This window comes from Stenella coeruleoalba (assembly GCF_951394435.1).
Source record: "Stenella coeruleoalba genome assembly, chromosome: 9".
Taxonomy (NCBI): domain Eukaryota; kingdom Metazoa; phylum Chordata; class Mammalia; order Artiodactyla; family Delphinidae; genus Stenella; species Stenella coeruleoalba.
The window spans coordinates 94,984,791-95,000,632 of NC_137155.1; positions in this window are offsets into that span (position 1 = coordinate 94,984,791).

The window sequence follows — 15,842 nt, forward strand, 5'->3', positions numbered from 1 at the left end:
AGACTGAAATTAAGATGTCAGCAGGGCCTTGCTCCCTCTGAAGGCTCTGGTGAAGAATCCTTCCTTGCCTCTTCCTGGCTTCTGGTGGCTCCAACCATCCTTGGTTTCCCTTGGCTTTTAACTGCATCATTACAATTTCTGACTCTGGTTGTCATGTCATCTTCTCCTTGGTGTGTCTTCTGTGTCTCAGTCCCAGGCTGGCAGTGTTTCTGCTGATACAAAATTCTCAAAACCGTTGTCGGTTTTCTGTGCGGTTAACAGGAGTGTAAACCATCAGACAACAGTAATCTCCACGATTTCTCCGAGATAAACCTGTGTTTTATTCCTGGCTTCTGTTGAGACGGTTGAGTCGCTGCATCAGTCACAAGCTGATTCTTTCCAGAAAAAGGTTATCCAGCTACACCCCATGAGACTGGGAAATGGATTTGTGTTGTCATTTAGCCACTTGTAGAATGAAGGATGAGTCTCTGGGTTTGTTTTTCACACATCTTAGCTCCTCAACTACAGGAGGTACGAATTTTTTTTCGGGGCACACACAGAATCTTTCAGGTCATTTATGCTGCAGTTGAGCTGGGAATTGGAAGCCCTAAATTCATCCTTTTCTTTCCCCACTTCGTCCAGCCATGAGTCACTTTCATTATTATATTCCCTAGTTTGACAAAAATGTTCTAAGATATCAAATAGGTGGTCACCCAGAACCTCACCTTTTCTAAGTATGATTAGTGATACCAGTGGTAATATTTTGTCTATCCCTATTCCCACATCATGCCAGGGACAATCAGTGCCCTCTTTAACAGTGGAGATAGAGTCATTAGTGCCTTTAAATCTAACTTTAATCTAACTTTAGAGAACTAACTCTGGAATCCCCAGAACCAATTCAGAAGCTCATCCTTAAGAATCTGTTCCTCTAGAACCACTCCCAGTACCAAAATCTGCACCCGTCAGAGTTCTCCAGAGAAATAGAATCAGTAGGATATATATATTAAGAGATTTATTGCCAAGAATTGGCTCACACAATTGTAAGGGACAGCAAGTCTGAACATCGCAGGGCAGGCCAGCAGGCTGGAAAGTCTTAGGCAGGAATTGGCATTGCAGACTTGAAGCAGAATTTTTTCTTTCTCACAAGAAACCTCAGTTTTTTGCTTTTATGTCCCTCCAATGGATCCGTTAGACCCATCCACATCGTCGAGCATAATCTCCTTTACTTAAAGTCAACTGATTTCTGTGGGTTACCCACATCTACAAAATACCTGCATAGTAGTACCTAGATTAGTGTTTGAGTGAGTCCCTGGGTACTGTAGCCTGGCCAAGATGACACATAAGACCAAGTGTAGCTGCTGAGAGTGGAGGAGTCAAGAGGAGAAAGGTCCCCATCACTGCTGGGCCTCCCGCTGTAGGGTGTCATTCCTGTTCCACGTAGGGCAGAACGTGAAAAGGTACTTCGACAAAGAGTACAGAGTTTCTCAAATTCTACTGGGAGAAAGGGAGGCTGTGAACATACATTGACTTATTTCTTATAACGATTTTCTGAAAATTTACAAAAAGAACAAGAAAAACACCTCCCCCCCCATGTGTATTTTCTCTAGCAAGTTTGCACACGATTCCAGTTAAAAAAAACACCTGCCTTCTTTCCGCTAACACACCTCTCTGCAGAAATTTTCGGTTTAACAAGCCCTGCATATGCTCTGTTTTAAAGCTCTGTCCCGCTAACACTATTTCGATAATGGCCCACATTCTGTTGATTTCTTCTGAAGGACTCTAGATGATCATTAGAAGATTTTTAATGCGTTGGTTCCAGACTCCCAAGGAAATTTTTCCGTGTTCCTGTCACACTCCCCAGCGTTTGTACAGCACATTTACCGTTCAAAGAGATTTCACATACACCTTCCACTCTATTACCCCTCTTCCTCTCCTGTTACTCTGCTTCCCTGCGTTTCTTTCCATCTCGGCTTCTAATTCCTCTTTTTTCACAGCTCAGCTTTCTTACTCTGCCTCCTTATCTCTCTCGCTTTCCTTTCTGTCACTTTTTAAACTGACCACAAGGAAATTTTTTTTTCTTTTTTTGGCTTTTTAGCACAAAGAGTCTGAGTCAATAGTTTATGTTTTAGCTTTATTTAACAGCTAAATTAATAACAGTTTATTGATTTTTCTTGCCTGTGTCTGCCACCTTCTCTTGCTTATCCTCGTGGAAGAGGTTTCTACTTTATCCGGACGAAAATCTGTTCTCTGCTGATAAGACCAGGGCTGCCTTATGCCTTGGGTAGAGTAGACACGGGGCCGAGAGTCCATGATAATACTAGGGGCCAGTGAAAATGTTTTATAATATCAGAGAAAAATGTGTATATATATATTATGTATATATCATATACATATATAGTATATATTTTAAAATAAAGTATATTTATTATATATACTATATATATGTATACACACACACAGATATAGTCCAGCCTGGGTTGTATTCATCTTTATGCCAACACAGTGATATATATACACACACACACACACACACATACAGTTGGCCCTTGAGTTGGCCCTTGAGCAACACAGTTTTGAGCTGCACAGATCCTCTTAATGTGGGTTTTTTTCCACCAAATATGTATTATACAATCCAAGGCTGGTTGAATCTGGGATGCAGAACGAGGTTGGTGGAAGCCGAGTTTGCAGAATCTGAGGATGTGGACGGCTGACTGTGAAGTTATACAGGACTTTCCACTTTGGAAGGTGGGTCAGTGCCCCTAATGCCTGCACTGTTCAAGGGTCAACTCCAAATATAAAATGGAACAAGGGGCTCGTAAAGGCACAGGTGCTTCCAGCCCGTGGAAAGCATACACAGCCCTGAATAAAACAAAGTAAGCTTAAAACGCTCAGTCAGTTTGTTTTCTACATCTGTGACTCTATTTCTATTTTGTAAATAAGTTCACTTGTACCATTTTTTTAGATTCCACATATAAGCCAAGGGGGAAAGTTGGGGGGAAGAATAAACTGGGAGATTGGGACGGACATATATACACTACTATATATAAAATAGACAACTAATAAGAACCTATTGTATAGTACAGGGAACTCTACTCAATACTCTGTAATGACCTATAAGGAAAAAGAATCTAAAAAGAGTGGATATATGTATAACTGATTCACTTTGCTGTACACCTGAAACTAACACAGCATTGTAAATCAACTATACTACAATAAAAATTAATTAAAAACACACACACACACACACACACAGCCTGGACTAGGTTCCTCTGCTGTGAAAACTCTCTTATGACTTACTGTTGTATTTAGGATAGAGACCCCAATCCTTCCATGTAATAGAAGCTTTACACTCTTCAACTCTATTTTATATCCTTCTCCCTCAAAATCACTATTCTATTAAATCTGTGCTTTTAGTTTCTGAATAAACCTAATCCTTTTCTCCTCAGGGCCCCTCTGCCTGCGAGAGACTCCCTCTATCGTCTTCAGTCTTCTGTGTATTCATTTGGCTTCAGTATAAATGCTATTGGCTTAGGTAACGCTTCCTTATCGCTTAATCTAAATTAGAGCCATTTTCATAATCTCAGAAGCATATTTTGAAGTGTGTCATATTGATCACCTAGTTATTTGATGATTGTTCATATGCACTCTCCCTTCCCGCTGTCTAGTTTATGAAGAGAGGGATAATTGTTCACTTCAGCGTAATCTCAGTGCCTAGGACACTGCCAGGTGTGAGCGCTCAGACAATATTTGTAGAACAAATGAATAGTATTGAATTGGTTAGATACACTAACACATTTGAGAATTTCTAAGGAAAAATCATGTAAAACATTTCATCATGTTCAAATTTTTGTACAATGACCTCTAATTTCCTTCTGTTTTTACTCACTCATTAGAAAAGGTATTAAGCTATACAACTGTGAACTAAAAGTTTAACAGCAGACTTGAGAACTCAAGGACTTGGAAACACAAAATACAGGAAAGCAAGTTGTAAAATCTTATTAATTTTAGTTGGAATTCTGGTATAACTGAATTACATTTTTTTCTTTTCTTTTCAGAGAAAACGAAGTCGTTAGGGGCCAGTAGGGTCATTCCTTTGAAATATATTCTCCAAAGGCATCCGCAACTCAGTTAAACATTTTCCAAATAAAATGTCTTATGTAAGAGTTTTCCTTGGAATTTATGTTTTGCAGAAAGTGACCATAACTTCAGATAGAGGCTGATTTGACCAATGAAAGAACTGTGACTCAGTCTCCTGGTTGATCCATGTCCAGTAAAGAAACCCAGGTCATTCCAGGTAAGCCAAATGCTTTTTATTTGGGTTGGTTCAATTACCGAAGGAAATGTCTTTCTTTAGCAAAAGGGTATAGTTTTCTTTTTGTCTTTCTTATGGAATCCTGTGACAGTGTGGTCTTACTTGATGAAAGGTGGACTGGTCTTGGCAGACGTAAGTAAAGCACACCTGATAGAACCTTGCTTTTAGCCAGGTGTTAATTGTGCTCCAGGAGGAGAACGCCTCAGCTGCCTGTAAGGCATCTAGGACTTTCTTCCCCGCTCTTGAGACAAAGATTTTCTAAGCGTAGAAGCTGGAAGAAAAGCTAGGAAGTAACTCAGTTTGCAATTCACCAGAGACAGCCGTGGTAAGAGAGTAAGTGGGGAAGGAGAGAAGGGAAAATAGTCAAGGGTCTGCCTTTGGTGTAAGCTGTTAACTTGTTGGAATGATTACAAACGATGCTTCTTTTTACCCTACTTTTTTTTTAATTTACTTTATTGCTGTAAGAACCATAACGTGAGGTCTACCCTCTTAACAGATTTTTAATTATACATTATTGTTGCCTGTGGGTACAAGGTACAGTAGGCCTCTGATCTCTAGAGTTTATTCATTGTGCTTTTGATCATTACTTCTTTTAATTTATTTCTCTGTCCTTTGAAAAGGAAGTTTTATTTCTGAAACAAAAGGCTAGGATTAATCTCAACCCTGTTTATTATAATTATATAAATATTATTAATTGCATGGTGTATTAGTTATATATCATTATCTATTATTTATATATAAATTATAATTTATATTTAAGTTAAATATATTTATATAAATACATATAATTTCATATTTAATATGATAATATAACATATTTACTAAGTTAAATTATATTTAAGTTAAATATATTTATATAAATACATATAATTTCATATTTAATATGATAATATAACATATTTACTAAGTTAAATATAGATTATAATTTATATATAAATACTATAATGATATATAATTAATATATTTAAATACGTTAAGTATATAAATTATAATTTATATATGATTAATATTATATATAATTTTATAATATAATGTGTAGTTGTATTATATAATTACGGTTTATATATTATATTTATATTATCATATTATATATATTACAAATGATGTAATAATTAATAACATATTATTAATACAAGGTGGTCAAATCTGCTATATCTAAAGGAAAACACACATCAAATCATACTAAATGATGAAGTCTTGGGGATCTGAAATTTTCAGGAGCATGGCTAAATAATAAATGCCATGGTGGTTCTCAAGGGCCATTCTTAGGGACAGTAAAGCCTGAAGTTCCAGAAAGAAGAAGTTTGTTCAAGACTGGCACAGATGTAACATTTCTTTTGCAAGGAGTGTGCTGGGAATTAGGGTATTTCTCTGCTCAGAGAGGTAGATCATGGCAAGCCCTTTGTTCTGGCTTTGCTTTGCCTCTGGGACTTTGGTTGTGAGGGCTTCTGTGTGTTTCTGCCTATGTGGGGTTTGGTTAAGAATATGATTCCATCTCAAGTGTCAATGATTTATTAAAAATCTATTCAACAACACAAGAATCCAACCAATTCAATTAATAATAAGTTTAAAACTACTGATCTCATTTCTACTATGAATACCCATGAAAAACTCAGTAACGTAAATACTTTCATTTATTATCTATTTTATACAAAGAATGTTACGCTTATAATACCTTACCAAATAGTATTTATTAAATATTGGACATATGCTAATTTTTACAAATTTTGATAGAGTTTGAAAACAAACTATGCTTTTGCAGCAACTAATCTAAGACAGTATATTACTGGCTTCCTTAAAAAAATGAAGTAAATTCTCCCCCCCAACTGATTAGGTCTATGGAATTAAGCAATTCATTAGGACTCAAGTTTCCTCATCTGTGGAACAACCAAATGAGGAGTCAATGAAGGTTTGATTGTATTTTCTTTAAACTGCCTTCCAGCTCAATCATTTTATGATTCTTAGTAATACATCTTCATTTCAACTTAAATTTTTCTCATCAATAAAACACTTAACTGCTCATTTTATAACTTAAGCTTTTTAAGTCAGTGCTGCTAAAAAAAGCAAAGAGAACTCAATTTGGTGAAAGTGAACAAAAGTGTTCACATTTGACATATTGCCTTTAAAAGTAGTAATAAAGAATCCAATATTATACCATTCCCCACTCTTCAATGATTACAGAGTAAGAAAGCCCTTTTACTGGTTCTCAGGCATGCTACTTTTCTCTTTTCCATTATTGTATGAATCAGTGGCAAAAAATATTCCCTTTGAAAGAATAGGTTAACAACTTCCCTGTTTTATTCAAACAGCCATAACTATTCATTTTAAAGGGAAGACCTGAAATAAATATCACTTATAAAAGTTTAGCATTAGTGCTAAAATTGGGATTTTTCAAGTTAGATAATTTCTAAAAAATCCATTAGAGCAAAAAACTGTATTTAGGACAGCATAGATTATAATTGAGAAAATATGTATATGGCCCTTTAAATGAGCCCAATATCGTGAAATGCCAGATCATTCTGTGAGCTGCAGGAGTCTCAGTCTTTGTGGGTGGAGAAAACAACAACAACAACAAAAAAAACAGTGACAGTCTGACTGCAGTGATCTGGAAGAAATGACAATTACAGGTAAAGAGGAACTATTTCTGTGCTAAATAGGTTAATTTTTGGCAGAGAGACTCTCTCTGATCTAGTTGAGTTAATGAGGCTTTTCCTGAATTAAACCAAGTTGGTGCGCTTTGCTAAAGCTTTGGAGGCTGTCAGAATTCTGCCAACAATAAGCGCTTGAAGTATTTCAAAAAGGGAGAATAAGTGTCTCTTGACTAATCAGACGCTGCCTTGAGAAATATTAAATGTCTAAATGAACAGAATGAAGAACTTGAATATATATTTTAATGGCTAGACAAATTTTTAGAGTTTGATAAGATACTTTTCTTAAGTCTTTACTATGATATTGATTAAAGAAAAATATGAAGGAGAAGAGAAAAAACAAAAACACCTGGCAATCGAAGCCACAGTTTTATAAAACCTAAGAGGTAAGAAGGAAGTAGAAGACGTGTTTAGTGACCTGTGTCTCTGCTGTCTAAGCTTCGCCTTTTGGAAATTTGTCTCTTGCTGAGGAAACGTGCCTACAAACCTCTGCTCACAGATCACTGTGCAATAAAAGGCCAGGTACAGGCCTGTTTCTAAGCAAACCTGTGAATCAGTTTTAGCCTTGGGCTCCCGCGACAGCTTCTCTTTCCAAATTCAAGTAATGCACGCCCCCTTCTCATGAATCAACTCCCCCACCAGCCACTCTATTCCCCAAACTGGCATCTCACCGGGATCTGTTGGCCAACAGTCCATATGTCATAATTAACAGATTGTACTCATATCGGCAAGAGACCAAAAGGGAATAAGGTTCCAAAATAGCTCATTCCTTTCACACTCCGTTATTTTCATCAGCTATGTCAATGGTTCCTAGACTTGTGGATTTTATAGTCCTGTAAAATTTCAACAACAAAAACGGGAATGTGGGTAAGGGGGGCGGTAAAGTAGAGCTATCAGCTTGGTGTTGGATTGATAGGAAGCGAATATGGAGACACACGCACACACACACACACACACACACACACACACACACACATCACACACATGCTAGAAGATCCAATTTATTTGTCCAGTGGTACAGAAATTAGTGGATGTGGTGCAGCTGCACAGACTGGGAATAGATGCAGTGTGTTTCAGTGCAGATTTTCCCTTGCCCTTGTTTCGCTGTAGAGCATTTATATCTGTCTCTGTAGAGTGTCTGGTGATACTTTCTAAGCTGTTGGAAGCCTGCCAGAATTGAGTTGGACCCCCAATTCTTCCTTCGCCATAAGCTTTTTGTGGCATTTTTATCACCATTCAAGAAGCAGTTACGCTAACTATCTGTGTCCCTCCGTCAAGACGATGTCTGCATCAGATGCACAGATGTCCAGATTTTGAACCAGCTCAGCCCGAGTGAGGTCCTGTCCTCATAATGGGGAGTGAAGAAAACAAGAGATGGTGCTCAGGTGTCTCGGAACACGTCTTAGCCTTCTCAAGAAAGGAGGACCAGCTGTCCCAAGTTTTTTTTCCAAGTAAGGTAATCAAAATATAATAATAAAATGAAACACAACCCCCTCTTTGCATCAATCATCAATATTCATTAAAATACATTTTAACGTTATTATAAAAAAGTCATAATCTCAAAACAAAAGGGAGCCCTTTTAACAGTCTCCGAAGGCCAGAGAAAGCCATATTAGTGAACGGAGAGGCTCCCACACGATATTTGGAACTCATAGAGCTACATCAAGATATTTGTTCAGAAATTGATTAGCCACCAGCTTTGGTCTTAACATTGATAAATTGGTGTGTGTGTGTTGCCTTTTTCTTGCAGTATATTAATCTACACTAGGTGGCAGTAAGGAAGTATATAAAACCTAATAGCTTTCTTCTGAGATGAGAATTCGTGAATTTTAAAAAACCTTCTTAAGTCTCAAAATTCAATTCATTTGATTAGTGAGAAAAATCAATCACTATAATAAAATCAAATTTATAGAGCAAAGCCCCAAAGCACCATAACCGTTTAAAGCAAAGATTTGTTGCTTTTTTTCATTTAAATTTAACATTTTGGTATATTTTCCCCTGATCTCCATATTCTCAAAACAGATTTTTAGAAATACGGAATTCACCCAAAAGTTAGGCTTGTTGTATTAAAACCACATCACAGCTTCTAACTCCCTTGACTCTCTTGAGTCTGTCGCTGTTTTGGGCTGCTTGTTGGTGTTCCGAAATCCCTATGTCGTTTTCAGTCCACCTTTCACTCTACCTGCCTGTGCGGTGGGAGATGGTTGCTACTTCTACTCCTCCCCCACCTTCAGCTATCAGTTCTTCAAAACGACATATCTACAAGCTGCTTACAACTCTTCCCCGCGGAGTGAGTTATGTAACTGACAGAAAATTGTTTACAGTTACCCTTCTCATAGGACATTTGCACTCAGGAACTGTAAGTCACTTCAGCAGTGCCAATGGAGGACAAGAGAATCATCAGTATTTTTAAGCTCTGCAGGTGAGTGCTGAGAACAGTGAGACCAGTTGAGATAAAATGAAAGTCACCATCCTCTGAGTATCCAGCTTAGCCCAATGACAGAAAACAGCCAGGGCAATGACAACCACTGTTGATTTAACGTTCCCTTTTAATCTCTTGTGCCTGTGTTCCTCCCTGTTACGGACTGAATGCCTGCCCCTGCCCCCTGAAAAGTTCATATTTTGAAGCCCTGATCTCCAATGTGATGGTATTTGGAGGTCTTTGGGAGGTAATTAGGTTTACATGAGGTCATGAAACCTCACGGAGCCCCCATGATGGGATTACTGCCCTTATAAGACGAAGAGACCTGAGCCTGAGAAGGTGGTCCTCTGCAAGCCAGGAAGAGAGCTCTCACCAGAACCCCACCATGCTGGCGCCCTGTCAGGCTACCAGCCTCCAGAGCTATGAGTATTAAATTTGTTTCTTAAGCCATCCAGCCTCTGGTAAACTTAAACTTCACACTAGCTCATCTTCCCATCCTTCATCATCTTCATAATCCATAATTGAGAACCGCTTTCTGCTGTGATTTAAACAACAATGTTTAAAAATCCCTCCATTGGCACTGTTGAAGTGACTTACGGTGCCTGAGCGCAAATGTCCTATGAGTATTCTCGTTTTTGGATTTTCTTTTGGGAAATATCAGGTCATGTAAAACAGAGGACTTCGGGAAATACGGGGAGGTACGTGAGTGGAGGACTTGAGGCACACCTGTGAGAGGTGGCAGTGTTGGTATTTTATTATATAAGGAGAAGTAAATAGATAGGATTCTTTTGTAGGTCATATTGAGTAAAAGACTTGAAGTTTGAGGAGGTTAAGATACAGGAAAAGTAGAATTCAAATCTCTAATTCTGGTATCAGCACAGTAAATTCTGCTGCTTTTTGTGATCATTTGACCATTTTCCACATTGTTTTTGTTTTCTTTCATTCTGTTCTACTCTTCTATCAGAGTGTGTTCCATTTATTAAACAGAAATCATTGTCTGGGGAAGATAATATTGGATTAAACTGCAGGATGGATTGAGACATGGAGGGACAGGAACCAGAAAAAGCAGATCTATGGCTGTTGGCATCCAGTCGATAGGTGATGGAATCTAGATTAAGTCAGCAACAGTGATAATGGAGCCAGAGAGAATCTATGAGACCGTTTTGAGTTGCATTAAACGGTTTGGGGAAGATACTGACTAGAGCGCAGCAATTCTCCAAGTAAATTCCCTCATTTGCATCTTCATCACTTAGGATCTTTGTTAAAATTCGTATTCTTTTCTGTTGTAATTTTTAACTGTGGTAAAATACACAGCATAAGATTTGCCATTTTATCCATTTTTCAGTGTACAGTTCAGTAGTGTTATGTTTACTCACAATGTGGCACAAACAATCTACAAAACTTCTTCAATTTGTAAAACTGAAACTACACCCATTCAATAATAACTCCCAATTTCCTCCTCTCCCCAGCCCATGGCAACCACCATTCTTTCTTTCTCCATGAATTTGACTACTTTAGGTATCTCAAATAGGTAGATTCATACAGTGTCTGTCACTTTGTGTCTGGTTTATTTCACTTGGCGTGATGTTCTCAAGGTTCATCCATGTTGTAGTTTGTGTCAGAATTTTCTTTCTTTTAGGGTTGAATAATATCTTGTTGTATGTATACACAGCACTTTGTTTATTCATTCATCGATTGATGGACATTTGAATTTCTTCCACCTTTTGGTTATTGTGAATAATACTGCTGTGAACATATGTTACAAATATCTCTTCGAGATCCTGCTTTCAGTTCTTTTGGATATATACCCAGAAGAATAATTGCTGGATCATACTGAAATTCATATTCTTGGGTTCTACTCTGGTTGTGCTGAAATGAACTAGACCCAGGAGTTTGCATTTTAACATATGTTGCCCAGGTTTTTAATATATGTTGCCTAGGATTCTTATGTTCCACAGAGTTTGAGATGAACTGGATTACGATGTGAAAAACTTCAGGTATTAATAATAACCAAAGTATTTCTAACCCAATCGTGTTAACATAGCTGTTAGTGAGGCACAGTTGCAAAAGATTATGGGAGGTGGGGGTAGTACTGTGTTGAAAAAGTGGTTGTGATTGGTTTGGGAAATAGATTTCCTTACTACTTAAGAGAAGCCCAGAATTGCCTCCTGTCTCTTAAATTGCCTTTGTTCATTTAATCACTTGACATTGAATGTTTCTTATATGCATGGCCCTCTGTTAAGCTCTGGGAAGGCAAAGGTGAATGGAGGATTATATTAGACACATAAGTCAATTTGCTGTCATACCCAGCTTCGAGCGTGGCAGTCTCTTCCTGAGTCCTTGGAAACCACAGACCCTGTGACACACTCTCATTCCCCAAGTCACTACTGAATGGATCAGGACGGGACACCTGCCCTAAAGACAGTCAATTAACTGACCAAATGTTTTCTCTCTGGAATTTAAAGAAGGAGACATAATGGCTGTAGTCAGTGAATGGTTGTGTACGAGTGTATGAATTATGACTTTATCATATGATGATCATAGCATCTTTCTAGCCAGGTCCTTCAGACCTTACTTTACATGTCACTTCCTAAAGAAGCCTTTGCTGACCTCCTAGGCTGTATCAGATCTTACAGATTTTTTTTTTTTCTGGTGCTATGCCTTTCCCAGGTTAAACTATCTTTTGACGGGCCTTAGATTTCAAACATTTACTAAGAATTCTCTTCCATTTTTCTACCTGAAGATACAGGAGTTGTTTTTAATTCTATATTGCCCATATTTCCCATCTCTGTTAGCAAATCCTGCCAACTCTACCACCAAAACCTAAATATATTTGCCCAATTATCTCTGTCTTTGTGACTACTGCCCTAGTTTTGGTCATCATCCTCTCTCACCTGGACCAATGCAATAGCCTGCTAGCTGGTTTCCCTCCTTCCACTCTCCCTCCCTGCTACCCCAAGTAACAGCCAAAGTAACGTTTTGCAAACAGGAATAAGATTTTGTCACACCACCACTTTAAGCTCTCCAGTAGTTTCCTAAGGCACTTAGAATAAACTCCAAAGTCCTTTCCTTGATGTACACATTCTGGGCCTCCCTATTTTTTCTAATCTTAAATTATTCCACTCTCCTAGTTGTCCATTAACCCCCAGACACATTGAATTGCTCTCAGGTCCCTGGACATGCCTAGTTCATTTCTACTTTAAGCCTTTTCCTTTAGCTTTTATTTCTTCCCAGAATGTTCCTTGGTTTCCTCTTTCCATAGCTAGTTCCTTCTTGTCATTACCTCTCAATGCCATCTTCTCAGAGATGCCTTCCCTGACTACCCTATCTAAAAATGACTTGGGGACTTCCCTGGTGGCGCAGTGGTTGAGAGTCCGCCTGCCGATGCGGGGGACACGGGTTCGTGCCCCGGTCCGGGAGGATCCCACGTGCCGCGGAGCGGCTGGGCCCGTGAGCCATGGCCACTGAGCCTGTGTGTCCAGAGCCTGTGCTCTGCAACGGGAGAGGCCACAACAGTGAGAGGCTTGCGTACCACAAAAAATAATAATAATAATAAAATAAAATAAAATAAAAATCACTTGGGCACAGTTATAACATCATCCTATGTTAATTCTCTCCCTGTTCTTTTCACTACGTGTTATTATTCTTGTTTCTTTCATGTTTTTATTGTAGTCCCACCTCATTAGAAACTAAGCTCCGTGAAAACAGAACCTTGGCTCTCAAATTCACCTTGAGATCCTTGGAGCCTAGAGCATCTTTCTGGGGATGACGGGATTTCAATAAATACTTGTTGCATGAAGATGCAAAGATATATAACCTATATAGCCTATATATATATAGGCTATATAACCTGTAACCCCTCCATTGGCTGCTAATTGGAAAGTTTACCTAAATGTACTTATTCTAATCGAACAAAGAACCTCACCAGGATAGCATTTCATTCCTTACCAATTAGTGTGTCCACCTCCAGACTTTTTGGACATCAGTTATGCTGGGGAAGAAAAAGCATTTTCACCGTTACATACATCAGCCAGGATAGGAACAGCTTCAGACAGAAGAACTCTAGAGGTGAGGTCTTGTCCTCCACTCATCTCCTTGGAGGAAAGGATGAACCATTTAACCTCAAGGCACTCTGGCTCTGCCTTCAGGTTAATCTCACTGACCTTTCTGGCTGGGATCGTGCAGTTAACTAATCAATGTCTATAAAGCATTTGGATAATGAAGAAGGCTACAGACATAATGATGATAATAATCTCTTTTGCTGACACATGGTGTGAGCAAGGAATAAAAGCAAAAAAAACAAAAACAAAAACAAAAACATTTTTATGCTATGGAGACTTTTATGTTTATGTGCAATTATTTTACAAATTTTATGTTGTAAAACCTTGTATTCTTTAGGACTTAGACCTTTAATTTTTGCCTCTTTTAAGGCAGCTATCCTAATAATATTTTCAAAAAACTTGTTCTGTGAGGTTGGAGTAATTTTCTACTTTTCACTTGCCTGCAAGTGGCAAATTGTCACCTTTTTATCACAGTGTTCTTTTGTGTTAGAGAAGACATAAAACGGCCATTTAAAATTACTGTAGACTGAAACCATCCAGGTGGGTGTTCTGTTCAGATTTAATTTGAGGAAAATGGCTGGGCATGTTGAACCTGTGTATGTATTTCTCAAGGAGGAGCCCGTTTACCAGGTGTCCGATTGCCTTCTCCTATCCTCTGTGGTCCTGCTAAGGTTGTAGAGTGGCAAGAATTTTAACCATTTGCTGTCGCGTGTAGGGCTGCCTCTAGGACACATATTAAAGAAATGGGTTTAGTGTGGTTTAGCCATCATTCTCCTGCACTTTGTTGGGATTTTTTTGAATTTTATTTTCTTTTTTATACAGCAGGTTCTCATTAGTTACCTATTTTATACGTATTAGTGTATATATGTCATCCCAATCTCCCAATTCATCCCACCACCACCACCCTAACCCCTGCCGCTTTCCCTCCTTGGTGTCCATACGTTTGTTCTCTACATCTGGGTCTCTATTTCTGCCCTGCAAACTGGATCATCTGTACCATTTTTCTAGGTTCCACATATATGCATTAACATATATTTGTTTTTCTCTTTCTGACTTACTTCACTCTGTATGACAGTCTCTAGATCCATCCACGTCACTACAAATGACCCAATTTTGTTCCTTTTTTGACTGAGTAATGTTCCATTGTATATATGTACCATGTCTTCTTTATCCATTCGTCTGTCGACGGGCATTTAGGTTGCTTCCATGACCTGGCTATTGTAAACAGTGCTGCAATGAACATTGGGGTGCAAGTGTCTTTTTGAATTATGGTTTTCTCAGGGTATATGGCCAGTAGTGGGATAGCTGGGTCATATGGTAATTCTATTTTTAGTTTTTAAGGGAACCTCCATGCTGTTCTCCATAGTGGCTGAATCAATTTACATTCCCACCAACAGTACAAGAGGGTTCCCTTTTCTCACACCCTCTCCAGCATTTGTTGTTTGTAGATTTTCTGATGAAGCCCATTCTAACTGGTGTGAGATGATACCTCATTGTAGTTTTGATTTGCATTTCTCTAATGATTAATGATGTTGAGCATTCTTTCATGTGTTTGTTGGCAATCTGTATATCTTCTTTGGAGAAATGTCTATTTAGGTCTTCTGCCCATTTTTTGATTGGGTTGTTTGTTTTTTTAACATTGAGCTGCTTGAGCTGTTTATATATTTTGGAGATTAATCCTTTGTCCGTTGATTCGTTTCCTGCACTTTAAGTCCTTTCCTACCATTTCCTTTATTTTCCCGTGTCCTCGTTACTGGAGTATCCAAGAGAAAAGTGCTGCAGAAACTCAAGTGAAAATAACCCATGTTTCACATGTGTACCCTTCCAGAAATGGTGCTTAAGGAAAATTGTGGGGATACAGTAACATTTAACCCAAAGCAAGAGGTCACACTAATGGAGCATCTGTGAAAAAGTTAGTATTTTAACCACAGAAGTTCCTGGTGTCTTATGGTTCATGTCATATAATACTGCCTGATCTTACCAACATTGTCATGGCTTAAAGCTGGCCCTGTTTCAAGTTCAATAATTGGGTCAAGGTTGAATTCCAGATTGTATTTCTCCCCTTCGATAATGCCATTTTTATATGCTCCAAAAACTTACTTCATCAAAGGCAGAAAAGAATGTTCTACCTGACAGTACTTGCTGCTAGATTTCCTTTGCCCTTAGTTTTTAGGAGAGTTGTAAATTATGAAGTGCTACTGTTGGACTGAAGTTAGATTGAATAGAAAGTAAAGAGAGTAAGACCTACAATGACATGATGAGAAAAAAAATCAAATTTCTAATATTCCCGATTTGGAAAAACTGATGAAGTGAAAACTCTTGCTGGCTTCACAGAGGCTCTCACTAAGAAACGATTTTCTCTGAGGTGTTTTATGTCCTTTCAAACATCCAGAAAGTCATGTAACTTTGGGCTTCTATTC